The following is a 13,016-nucleotide window of genomic DNA, read 5'->3' on the forward strand; positions in this document are numbered from 1 at the left end:
TTTTTTGGGCGTAACGTGCAATAAACCAATCAGAGCCTCATCTCCCATCCCCTTTAAAAGCCAGTTGCACTCGCACCATGGCGGATTCGCTATTTACATGGCCGAATCTCATTTTTTTTATTTTTAAAATGTTTGTGTGCTGCACTTCCCTGTGTGTGTAATAAGCAAAGTGTACATGCGTTGTGCACCTGCCTATAGGCGAATATTACTAACGCGCTCTTTAAATAACAAAGAAAAAATATTGCACCAGAATTTATACCAGGTTTGAGTTGGTCAATGGTCTATTTTCAGCTCCTCAAAATAGCAACACACCAACAATGTGCCTGAACACACATACTTTTTAAACCAGCACGCACATGGGCGCACAAATTGGCGCAAATGCATTTGCTTTTTAAACAAGGTGGCACAGGATGGTAAAATGAGAACTGTGTCTGGCTGAAACTAGCAAAAACACCTGAACCTCATTGCACCAGGTGTATGATAGGGCCCAAACTGAAAAAAAAAAACACAAAAAACATAAACGGAAACATAAACTAATAAAATCTATATAGATATACATTTAAACAATCTACTATTAATGTCAAAATTACTGAATTGGTAACATATATGAAAATGAAAATATGAACTATAAAAATAAAAAACTGATTCAAATTATTACTATTATTAGTAAAAACTATAATAGTATCTCATTAATACTGAAATAACATTACACTATTATGTAGATACTATGTGATTACAGCTATATAATAGCAAAATTGTGCTTAATTCCTGATGAATTACTAAATTAATATGTACAAAAATAGTTAGTCATTTTTACAGTAAAATACTGTAAAATGCTATTGTAAAAACATGTTAATTGGTTAACAGCAAGTCACATAATATATGGTGAAAATTTTACATTGCATTGCATTATATGTAATTTTTACTGTACTTTTTTACATTTATACATATACATTAAACAAACTTATATATTTGCATTAAATAATTGTATATATTTGCATATACTTAAATAGTTTTAGTGTATTCAACTTTAAGTTGCATCAGTTGCATTCATTGCTTCAAAGGATATGCACTTCATTTTCCATAAAGGACGTGAAATATATAGTCTTGTACTTTTAATGTTGTGATTCATCCCTGTGATTCCCTTAAATGTCCATGGAGAACTGGAAAAATACTTCTGGCACCCAGGGAAGAGTGGGTGTCCACTGTTTCTCTCTAATAAAACTCATCTCTTGTCTATATTTGGAGTTTTACAACAGAGTGGTTAAAGGAAGTTTGTTAACATTACTGTCTAGACACATTATGCTGCTTTGTTTTTTGTTTAGTCTGAGAAGAAAGAATGCAAGACAACACCTGCTGGACTTAATACCTGTTTGTTTTATTGTAAAGACAAAAACATGCTCATCCCTGATTTGGATACAAAACAAAGGCTTCACAGCAAAGGCTGTTGTGTAATAACAGGTATGTATGTTAACAACCTGCTTTGAACAAAAACACAAATACCAGAGAGAAATCAAAATGTTTGGCTTACGTTTCAGATAATAAGTATTTACTAAAAGAACTCTGTTTAAATAAAACATGTAAAGTCCTGGTAAAATCATTCTCACATCACATTTGAAGTCAATATCAGTGCCAACACCCTTTCATGGAGTGTAAACTATTTCTTCTAGTAAACTTTAAAATATATATTTTTGAATATATTGAGAAGTTATTAAAGGTCACTTCAACTGTCAAAAAATAATAATAAAAAAAATTATAATAAAGAATAAAAAAACTTAAATAATAATACATACTTAATAATACATTTAAAGTTAATTTAAACTTAATAAATCTATGAATAAAATATTTGACTTTTCCTTGGATTAAGAATGTAAAATGTTTTATACTTGCTGGATTATTTCATAAATTTTACACACCTGCATTATTTCGACAAATAAACAAAACTACTACAAACAAACATCAAACAAAACTATCATATAGCTTTTTTTCATCACTTTACCCACTTTATACGGTATATACAGTATAAATGTATGGGGTATACATATATTTAGGTCTGATCCATTATAACTGCATGGGGGGAAAAAATCCTGGACTGGTATTTTGGCAAGAAGCAACAGTTAGAAGTTAAAAACACCTTGGTGGATTTTTTCATTACAAACACGCATATTTTCACATCACAAGACATTAACTGATGGATTGGAGTTGTGTGGATTACTTGTGATGTTTTTATCAGCTGTTTGGACTCTCATTATGACGGCACCCATTCAATGTGCAGAACATCCATTAGTGAGCAAATAATGTAATGCTACATTTCTACAAATCCGTACTAATGAACAAACAAACTCATCTATATTTTGTATGGCCTGAAGGTGAGTAAATGTTTATCAATATTTCATTTTTGGGTGAACTATTCCTTTAAAATATCTCTTTTTGTGTTTAACAGAAGAAAGTCGTACACGTTTATATCAACGTGAGGGAGAGTAAAATGACTTTGTTTTCTCTGATGCATGCAGACATAAATGTCTTTCATCATTCAAGCTCCTCTTTAATTATCTCATAATTTTGTCATTGATAACAATTATCTTGATTCATGTGTGACGCTCCTTATATGTCTGACCTCACTGACAATGTCAACAAACTCCGGCTCAGTGGATGATACAGACTTATCATGTGTTTTCCTCCCCGGTGGTCCAAGGGACCTCAATCCAGGCATTGGATCTCACACCACTGTCATGGTTCCCCACAGAGCTACCTCAAGTACTAACATTCAGACTGCAGATTGGACTCAGACTCAGACTGCCAGTGGAGCCAGATTGTTTCATGCTTATTTTGTCTCTTCCTTTAGTATGCTATAGTTGGAACACATTATTGTTACGCTGAGAGGATTTGTTTGAGTATTTGTTCTTTGATGGGTTTGTGTTTGAGGACCAGTCACAGTACGAAACACAGCTTTCAATCGAAGGGGATTCACATGTGTGCAGTATTTATACACAAGTGGAAATCATCTGCCACTTTTATATATTTCTGTATGGGCCTTTTTGCACCACTAGCATCATTAAATTGAACAGCAAAAACAAAGACAAAAAATTGATTATTTATGAATGATTTCTTAACTCACATCAAATATTAATTAAGCTTGATTTTTTTTTAGATATTTATGATTAAGCATAACATAATATATAATTATTAATTCATTTATAATAGTATCAGTTGTTTTGTTGACATTAATATATTATTTAATAATTAAGCTTTTGGAATAATTAACATTCAAAATAATATTTAGTTTAATATTAATTATTTTGTTGACATATCTGAAAGGGACTTAATTTTTTCCATAGTTTTTTTTATTATGTTTTATTAATCAATTATTATTAATTAATAATAAAGCTTATATAATAATTACAATTAATAATTATTAATTTAGAGATTATCTATTATTTTGTTGATGTGTCTGAAAGAGATTCAACTAACCACTTTTAAATTTTATTGATTAATTAATGTAAATATATTTATTAATAGTTAAGCTTACAGAATAAGTAATATTAAAATAACTACTGTTGTTTAATTAAAATTAATTATTTTGTTGTCATGTCTGAAAGGGCCACGGTTCAGTGAGTCGGTTGGTAGTTGGTTTAGTGAACTCGACTGAATCAATGGTAAAGCAACGTAAAGTGAAGTAAAGTAAAGTAGTCTGTATAACACATTCTGACAATTACCCCAAAATCAATAAAATCCCCAAAAAGCGTCTGCAGATTCCTTCTGGCCATTATTATAAGGTACTCCAGTGGAATTAAGCAAAGTATTTCCAGAGAGACTCTTTTGTACATTAGTATTTTCCCATGGCACTTGAGGCTTATATTTACAGCAGCGAGGGATGAAAATTAGAGAGGCTTTTCCTGTTTTTTTCTGCGAATGCTGTTCATTAGGAAAGTAAGAGGACTCTGTTTTGCCTCACATAACAGAACCTGAGAGCACATGAATTAAAATCAATTACCGATAGCTTAGAAATCCCTCTGCTAAGCCTTTGAGAGCAATTTGCAGGCGATGAAACACCGCAGGTCAACCGTCATAATAAAAAAAGAGAGCATCACTAAACATGTGCGCTTGACCTCTCCAGTCTTCCCTCAGACTGTAGACCTTGATTTTATAATGAAATGCTAAATGTACTTTCATCTGAAAACAGGACTGTGGTCTTTTTCTCCTTACCCCAGGTGAGATGATTCTGACTTTGTTTCTGGTTCAGGAGTGGCTTAGTTGTAGGAATGTGACAGCTGTAGCTCTTTTCATGAAGACGTCTGAGTGTGGTGACTCTTGATGCACTGAATCCAGCTTCATTCCTCTCCTTGTGAAGCTCTCCCAAGTTCTTGAATCAGCTTTTCCTGACAATCTTCCCAAAGCTGTGGTCATCCCTGTTGTGTGTGTACCTTTTCCTACCACAGTTTTTCCTTCCAGTCAACTTTCTATGAACATATTTTGATACAGCACTCTGTGTACAGCTAGTCCTTTCAGCAATGACTTTCTGTGGCTTACCCTCCTTGTGGAGGATGTTGATGATCATCTTCTGGACAGCTGTCATATCAGTAGTCTTTACCATAATTGTGGTTGCATGTTCTAAACTGGCACAAGAGGTACCCAGTATCTATACTCAAAATTAATCAAACTAATCAAGCTCAAAATGGAATATATATATATTTTTTTTTTTGAGATACTGAAGTTTTTATTTTCCTAAGCTGAAAAAAAAACTCTTGAAATATTTCAGTTTGTGAGCAATGAACCTAGAATATAAGAAAGTTAGCTTTTTTTAATTAAATTACAAAAAATAAAGACCTTTTCCATGATATTAAACATTTTTTTGAGATGCACCTGTATATATATATATATACACACACGCACGCACACACACACACACACACACACACACACACACACACACGCACACACACACACGCACACACACACACACACACACACACACACACACACACACACATATTTATATTAAAAGGCCCCCCGTTATGATTTTGATTTTTTTTAATCTCAGCTGATGCGCAATCCTCTATAATCTTCACTAGATTTATCTTTGGCTCTTTGGCCTTGAAGAATTCCAGTGCAGTTAATTTGAAAGGATGAGAAAACAGAGCGAGAGCCCCATACAGAGAGGTAAGGATCCCCGCCGGGCTCTCTGACATCCTGGGACCTCAAGGGTCGTCCAGCCAGGGGGGGTGCTAGTATCTCTGCTCCAGGTGGAGTGATATGTGATGGCAAGGAACGCAGGGTTCAGAGGTTTAGACAGGCGTGTCAGGATACGGCTAATCAGATATATGTGTCCAAGACACCTCCGTCTCTGAGGTATAGTAAAAATTAGTATTGTGTTATTGGGGTGTAAAGGCTAAGCGTGGGATTTCTGCGCTGCTAGTAGCACCAAACAGAACTGTACTCAGAGCAGCGTGACATAACATCTTAGAAAAAACTAAATGGCAAAATTAAAAGATGTACCTTAATGTACAATTCAATGCAGTTTCCAGATAAAATGACCAATAGTGGCAGAAAACATCAACTTTCATTTCAACCTTTTCTCACAAATCATGAGTCGATCATGAATAGATTAAAGATGAATGACTGCACAATACTAAGATATGGCCTTAAAACACTTTAACCGTAGTGCATGACTTAAAAACAAAAACAAAAAACTAATAGTAAAAAATAATACATTTTGGTCCTTTCATCATATGTATGGCTTCTGTGCTGGGTAATAACAGATTCTGTACAGATGAGTACTCGTAATTGGATTATATTACATTTTAAAATGCTCTTGATCAGATTACAGTTACTTTTTGATTACATATTATTTATAAAATGGCAGTAAATAATTCTAGGGCTGCAACTAACGATTATTTTGATAATCGATTAATCTGTCGGTTATTTTTACGATTAATCGATTAACCTTTATGTACTTATATTTTAGTTTTTTCCATTTTTTCCCCAAGTAAATTGTTAATAAATGGTCTTTATCCTTCAGCATAGATTTTTAAGAGATTTTAACCATTTTGCACTGTCATATCCTCATCAAAAATATACCTGGAGTTGTTTTATTGTGTTAGTAATCCTTTGTCGAACTCTTCTGCAATCACAACACTGACCCATACTCTAGCAAATTTCACAAGTAGATTTCAAATAATGTTTTCACCATGGCAGTCCTTAGAGCTCCTAAAGTAGTTTAACATTCCGAACAAAGCTTATTAAGGAATCTTTCAGAACATATTTTCACGAAGAATAAGGATAAAACAGAATAAAATTGCAGTGCATTGTATTTTATTATTTACTGGGAAACAGCTTTATAGCTTATGCTGTGAAATTGTAAACAATCCTTCGAATAAAGTGCCAATGGCATGAAACCTGAATGGAACTCACAATTTAAAGTAAAATCCATCAGAAGGTTGTCCAGAAAAAAAAATTGGACACACACAAAAAACCTGCTGTGTGAAAAAGAGCAGCGAATACTTAGGAAAAAAAAGTGCATTTCATATATCTTTAAACATTTACCTCTCTTATTCAGTCATAATTAGGCTGCACGACTGAATTTTGAACTGGTAAACGACAAACTGATCACAGAACATGTTTGTAAAGCTTTAAATGTTAACTGTTTAAAAGCAATGTTATCAGCTTTTACGACTAAACATTTGCAAACAACATTGTACTGGAGAATCTGCACAAATAAAAGTCTTAGTGGCCGTTCACATATCGCGCCTAAAAACGCGTGGAAAACGCTAGGCGCACTGCTTTCTCCTCCTTTCCAAAGCGCTCGGGCAGAAGTGCCCCTGAGGCGTCTGTCTTTGCTAAGCAACCATGATGTGCTCTCTCCTTGAAGACGCGGAAATTTCAGCAAAGGATAAATGGATTTGCAGCTCAAAAATCGCTTGCAGTAGCTCTGCTACTAAATTTATTTCAAAATGGAAATCCATATACAACTATGATCAGCTGTTCCTTTCATCTTGACTGAGCTTTTAACGTTGTTACGGGAAAGGATGAAGCTGATTGGTTAGTTCTTGTCACATGACCCGCGGTGCGCTTGCGGCATTCTGAAAAGTTGAAATGTTTTAACTCGATGCTGTTCGGTGTTGGAAATAACGAACTTGAGCGCGCAAAAGACGCGATATGTGAACGTCCCCTTAAACAGTTCAGTAGTGCAGAGTTTACAGGTTACTCTTCTTTTTTGAAGGCTCAAAGTACAGTACTCCGTCTTCCACATCACGCTGAATGCTGCAGAGACGCTGTTCGGGAAGCACGTGACATAAAACGAGGCCAGCTATTGGCTATTCGCTACTTCTCCTGCTGTACTGGCTGAGTAAATCCTCCAGTGGCTCATTACTACCATACTTTGGTCACCGCAGATTTAACATATGCACGAAATGAGCCGCTTACGGCAAATAAAAGTTATTTAGCAACGAATCGATGACTAAATTAGTTGACAACTATTTTAATAATCGATTCGTTGTTTCAGCTCTAAATTATTCACAATTTATTGATTCATCTCTTTAAACGTTTCCATTCCAAAAATCCTACTTTGAGTCTTTGACTATTTTCACAATATAGAATGGCAATGTAAATGTCACGCAAATAATTCTGTCATCCATGCTTATGAATTTGGGTGGGGGAGGGGACACTAGTTTATAACAATTTTGGTCAAAAGTAATCTAAAAGTATTCTGAATCTAAAAAGTATTCATAATACATAACCTAAAATGAGAAACCTAGATTATGTCACTAACCGCAATTTTCATCATGTAATCTGTAATCAGTAATGGACTACAATTTGTAAGTACTCTGCACAGAAAGGAAACAGAATATTAGAAAATATATAGAAAATATATAGAAAATAGAAAGTCAGTACACTACAGCTCCAAAATACAGATTTATAGACATTTATTAACATACTATTGCATATTGAAATATTATTGGGCACATAGGCTCTTCATAAGAACATGTTTTGTGTTTTCTGATGCAATAAACTTGCTTGGTAGCTCACCCGGTAAGTATTCCAAATCCAAGAAACACGAGTCACAATAAAAGACTTGTAAAACTTGTGATTTTATCTCATGTTTGCTCTTGTTAACACTATTGATTAGGTTTAGGCTCAAGTGTAGTGTTACATTTTTTTCAAGTGCGATGCGTAATAACTGCTGCAATACCAAAAAACAACCATCGTAATAAAACACTGCCAGATTAACTTTCATATGTTTCGGATAAAACTGGATGCACTTTTAGCACCACTCACAAGACATCGCGATTTGAAAGTGTCGTAAATTATCAAGAAGCAATGTAATAATTACAGAAATTATGGAAAAGGTGCAATTTTCTTGTAAATCTGGGTTGTGTTTGGTGACGGGGCAGTGTTTAAACTAAAAGCATGTAAACTATTTCTTTCTTTCTTTCTTTCTTTCTTTCTTTCTTTCATCAGAAAACAAAAGCTAGTTTCAACCCCTTTTGTCCATACAATGAAAGCCAATGGGGTCCAAAATTATAAGTGCGAGAAAAGACAGTTTACAGTAAGAATGTGCTAGATTTTTACATTTTGTGAAGAAAATGACATTTGCCCTCGTGCAAAAGTAATGAGCATAATGCTACATGTGGAATGCTACCAGATCGCTGTTATATTGTTGCTAACATCTCCTGGGTGATTCTAGATTGATTTACTTGCTTTTTATAGTATTATATTGCCAGTCTAGATTCAGTGCTGCTCATCTTGAATGTCAAAAGAGTTTCTTGAGTCATTTGTTGTCTGTGACCACAATTATAAAATAACACATGTAAACAAATGTTAGGATTGTTCCCTATTCCGCAAAGCTCCACACACCCCATCCCAATTTTGGAAGAATAAACAGCTGCAGATTACAATCGAATCACTCAGAAACAATGAAAGACAAATATATACTGTACATGACTCATGACCGACAAATTGTGAATCTCAGTGGAAGTACAATGATACCCGCGCTTGTTTGGGGCTCTGCAAACAGAAATAACATCAGAATTTAGCTTGGCTGAAGAGTTCAGTTAGCCTGAATGATGACGAAGTTACTATTATTTGTTGAAACAGCTGGATGGGTGTTTAGACAGAGCTTCCCTTCGCCCTGTCCCACATAGAGCTACTTCCAACCTCATTCTGACCTTCCTGGGGTTGGCGCCAGACAGCAGGTTCAAACAGATGCATTGTTGGAAGGAAGTGCAGTGTTTGCCAGAGCATTGTTATTGTTGAGCTGATAGAGAGAAGGGCCAATTAATTAAGATAATAGAAAGCCACCACAATGGGCTATTGAGTCATTTACTGAGGATGTTGTTTGCTGTCCCACCAACACACGCACATTCAGAACAATTATTTTACAAACGCACTGATACAATGACAGCTGATCGGCAACTCTGGCTTGCTTCCCAAGATCCACCTGCCCAGGTTACCAAGTTCAATGACGTACAGCAAACTGCCGAAACACATTTAAATAAGGAATTGTTGAAAAGTTTGAACAATATATGTACTATACAAAGATCTCTGGTCTCTTTGGTAAACTCTAATTATTAGAATCCATGAACTGCATACACAAAACATCTACTTTGAATATTTATTATAAAGAACTATCAGCAACATGGCAGTTAATCACAAATGCATGACTGGATGAAAGATCTGGAATTAATATATAACAACCAGAAGAGTATAGATAAGAGAGAAATAGACATGAACCAGATGCAGATGCTCTGATGATCTGAAACAGATCTGAAAGTATAAATCAGTGCAGTGCAAGATTGGGACGTTCCCAAGAAACTCTTGATATGCATAGCAAGTACAAAGGACACTGCTATATCAGATTTTCAAGAGCCAAAAAGTGAAATGATTCATCTGTTCAGGGGATAAAAAGGTGAACATCTTCTCCCTAAACTTCTTAAAATTTCATCTGATATCTTCAAGACCAATTTTAATTGGTCAGCTGGATATCACACCAATCCAGAATCCACAAAAGCTTTGATTGCTTTACATATTTTGCTATGTGAAACCACAGAGATTTGTTTTAATCGAAAACCCTCAGAGCTCTCTGGGCACAAGATCAGAAAACCAATCCCAAACCATTAATCATCAATGCATATCTTCCTATTAAAATTAAATATATAAATAGAACATTAAAGGAACATTTCAGTTTGAACAGAAAGTCTACACATCCAACTGATTTAGTAATAAAAATAATAATAATATTAATACTTATGTGAATACAATTATACAAATCACACTTAATTGGTGAAAAATATGTGTTGTTAAATTGAAAATAATGTAAAAATGTATTACATAAATACAATATTTATTTTAATAAAATATGTACTCTGTAAAAAAAAGTTAAAAATAAAAATAATTTGTAGTATAAATAATTTATATATATATATATATATATATATATATATATATATATATATATATATATATATATATATTAATATAAATGTGAATAATATTTCAAATAAATAATTGCAATCAATTTGTAAAAACAAAAAAAAATGTTTTTTTTAAATAAAATGTAAAACATTTAATAAGATACGTAATTGCACTAAATTTTTAAAAACAAAATACAACAAAAACAAAATATTGTCAGTTAAATTGTAAAAATAATTATACAAATATTTTTATAAAACCATTGCATCCAATGTGTAAAAAAAATACTGTTAGTTAAACTGAAAAGAAAAAAATCGATCAATAATTACAATTATCTAGTTATTTTATTTTAATAAAACAAAATTCTGCATTCAATTCGTAAAAAATATTGGTTGCACTTTATTTTACAGTACGTGTACTAACATGTACTTATAGTCTACTTACAGTGTATTTATCTAAGAAAGTTCTGGTAATACAAGGTAACTTCGTGGGGTAGGGTTAGGTTTAGGGGTAGGTTCAGGGTTAGTACCTAGTTATTGTTAACAGGTTGTACAAACAAATGCTAGTTATCATATAAGAGTAGGTTTATCTATTGTTTTTGACTGGTAAATCAAAGCACAACTTAAGGAAAAGTAAACTTATTACTTTTGATAATACTGAAGAACTTCAAGTTTCCTGCGCTGAACAATCAAACTGTATGACTGCTCATGGAGCAGAGATATTGTTACCGGATAAAACAACAATATCTGCGGGACTGCAGTGCTGGCCAGCACAGATAAGGCCCTCGCAGACGCGCCTGGCTTTCCTCACGTGGCTTATACGTGAGGACTCCTCCCAAAAGCAGATCACAGTCGATCTGTCAGCTTCTCCTCTCGTTTTCAAGTGCTCAGAGTGGGTGTGAAACATAAACCCTCTCTGACAAGAACTTACAGATGTATTACAACACATCCTGACAATGCAATCCATCAGTCTTCAAATCAAAGCCAATCTGACAAAGTGTCCGTCGACTTCACAAAATTTGCATATGCTTTATACATTGGATCCCTAACATGGTTTTATAAGAAATCACTACTACTCTGCTGTTTTTTTTTTCTTTTCTCATAGATATCTAGAGTTTTAGATATTTAGATATATGTGTGTTTGAAATATTTACTTTTCAAATGTGTGTATATATCTAAAACTAGTAAGTACTCATGTCTAACCACAATGATATATGAATGAAATGAAATAATCTTTGAATATTCCTATATATGGGAGGAAATTTACAGCATGTGAAGGACGGAAACAAACAAATCAGAGCAACACAATATGTACACCAGCAAACAGGAAAAGGAAAGAATCAAGAGGACAATGAACATCACTGACGTCCAGCATTTAACTAAATTTAATGTAGGTCCTGTCCTGTTCACAAGAGTGAACCTACACTGTATTAAACTGTACTATATACTGTACAAACAGAAACTACTCAGATTGAATTGGTTTAAAAGTATTGAATGATTAACCCTCATGCCCTGTTTGGGGTCCTGGAGACCCCTCACGTGCTCCTTTTAATAGTTTAATTACAACAAGTAACCTACACTTCTGAGCCTATACCTTTTCTCTTTCTCTCTATTTAATGAGCTCGTAACTAACAAATGTTGCATGTTAAAATAACGTTTCAAAAGTCTTCAGTTAATAATTTCACATAGCATAAGTAAGGCATAAATGTTTTCCTACAAAACAGACTATTAAAACGATTACACCTGTAAAATTCAACAAAATTATTTTTTTCATAGCATGAAAACAAACGTAAAACGAACCAATTTTCAACCGATTTAAATTTTAGCAGCCGTCACTTAAAAAAAATGTGGCAGAAAGTATCGTAGTAAAACATGGTATTTTCTTTTTTTTTTTTAAAGAGCTCCTATATTATGCATACATCAAAATATCATGGTGTTATCATCTTTCACCATGAGTAAACATGTAATACTGACTCATCGTTATTTAGAGCTGACAGAATAACCACAAACAACATTTAAAAACCTACCGTGTGTTATTTGCCCGTCGCTTTCCTCGCTCCTGATGGGTTTTATTCCAGTTTGGGGCGTAAATGCCAGTGAGGTGAGTGGAGTGAAGATGCGCGTGAGCTGAGAGCCACGCCTCCTGCACTGATGTCATCACATCCGTCCTCTGGGAGGGTTACTGAGGCAGGTGTGCTGTTCACCCGCCAACCCGAGGAGACCCGGAGAAACTCCGTTCGACGGCGAAAGCTAAGCGATGAACCGCCATTGTTTTAGTTGTCACATGGGCAGGACAATTAGAGACCATTTAAGACTGTTAAAAGACGTTTTAAGATAAGTAGCCTAGAAAATGTAAGGATAACACATGGTCTCTAAAGGAGAACACAATAGTTGTGGTATTAGCAACGCTTGAGAGTTTGAAAATCTTTGTCTCTGCTTCCAACCATTCGAGTATGGGAATTATTTTCTGAGAATTAGGTCAAAGGGAAGTAAGTTTATGGTTAAAACTGCTTGGCGCAGAAAAATCAACTTAATTTAAAGTTTCCATACCGCATTGAGAAACATTTGTTCTTGTTTTAGATTTAAACCCACTCATTTTCTCAGAAAACA

General features: G+C 34.2%; 1 protein-coding gene across 1 annotated transcript in view; it reads right to left on the reverse strand.

Moving 5' to 3' along the window:
• Positions 1-12,586, reverse strand: part of LOC132131455 (semaphorin-3D-like) — a 63,826-nt gene extending 51,240 nt beyond the window's left edge. Inside the window, exon 1 of the mRNA XM_059543480.1 lies at positions 12,434-12,586. The gene's annotated coding sequence lies outside the window, so the exon portion shown is untranslated. The remainder of the gene's footprint in view (positions 1-12,433) is intronic.
• Between the last annotated feature and the right edge of the window lie 430 nt (positions 12,587-13,016).

Source organism: Carassius carassius, chromosome 48 (genome assembly GCF_963082965.1).
Source record: "Carassius carassius chromosome 48, fCarCar2.1, whole genome shotgun sequence".
Taxonomy (NCBI): domain Eukaryota; kingdom Metazoa; phylum Chordata; class Actinopteri; order Cypriniformes; family Cyprinidae; genus Carassius; species Carassius carassius.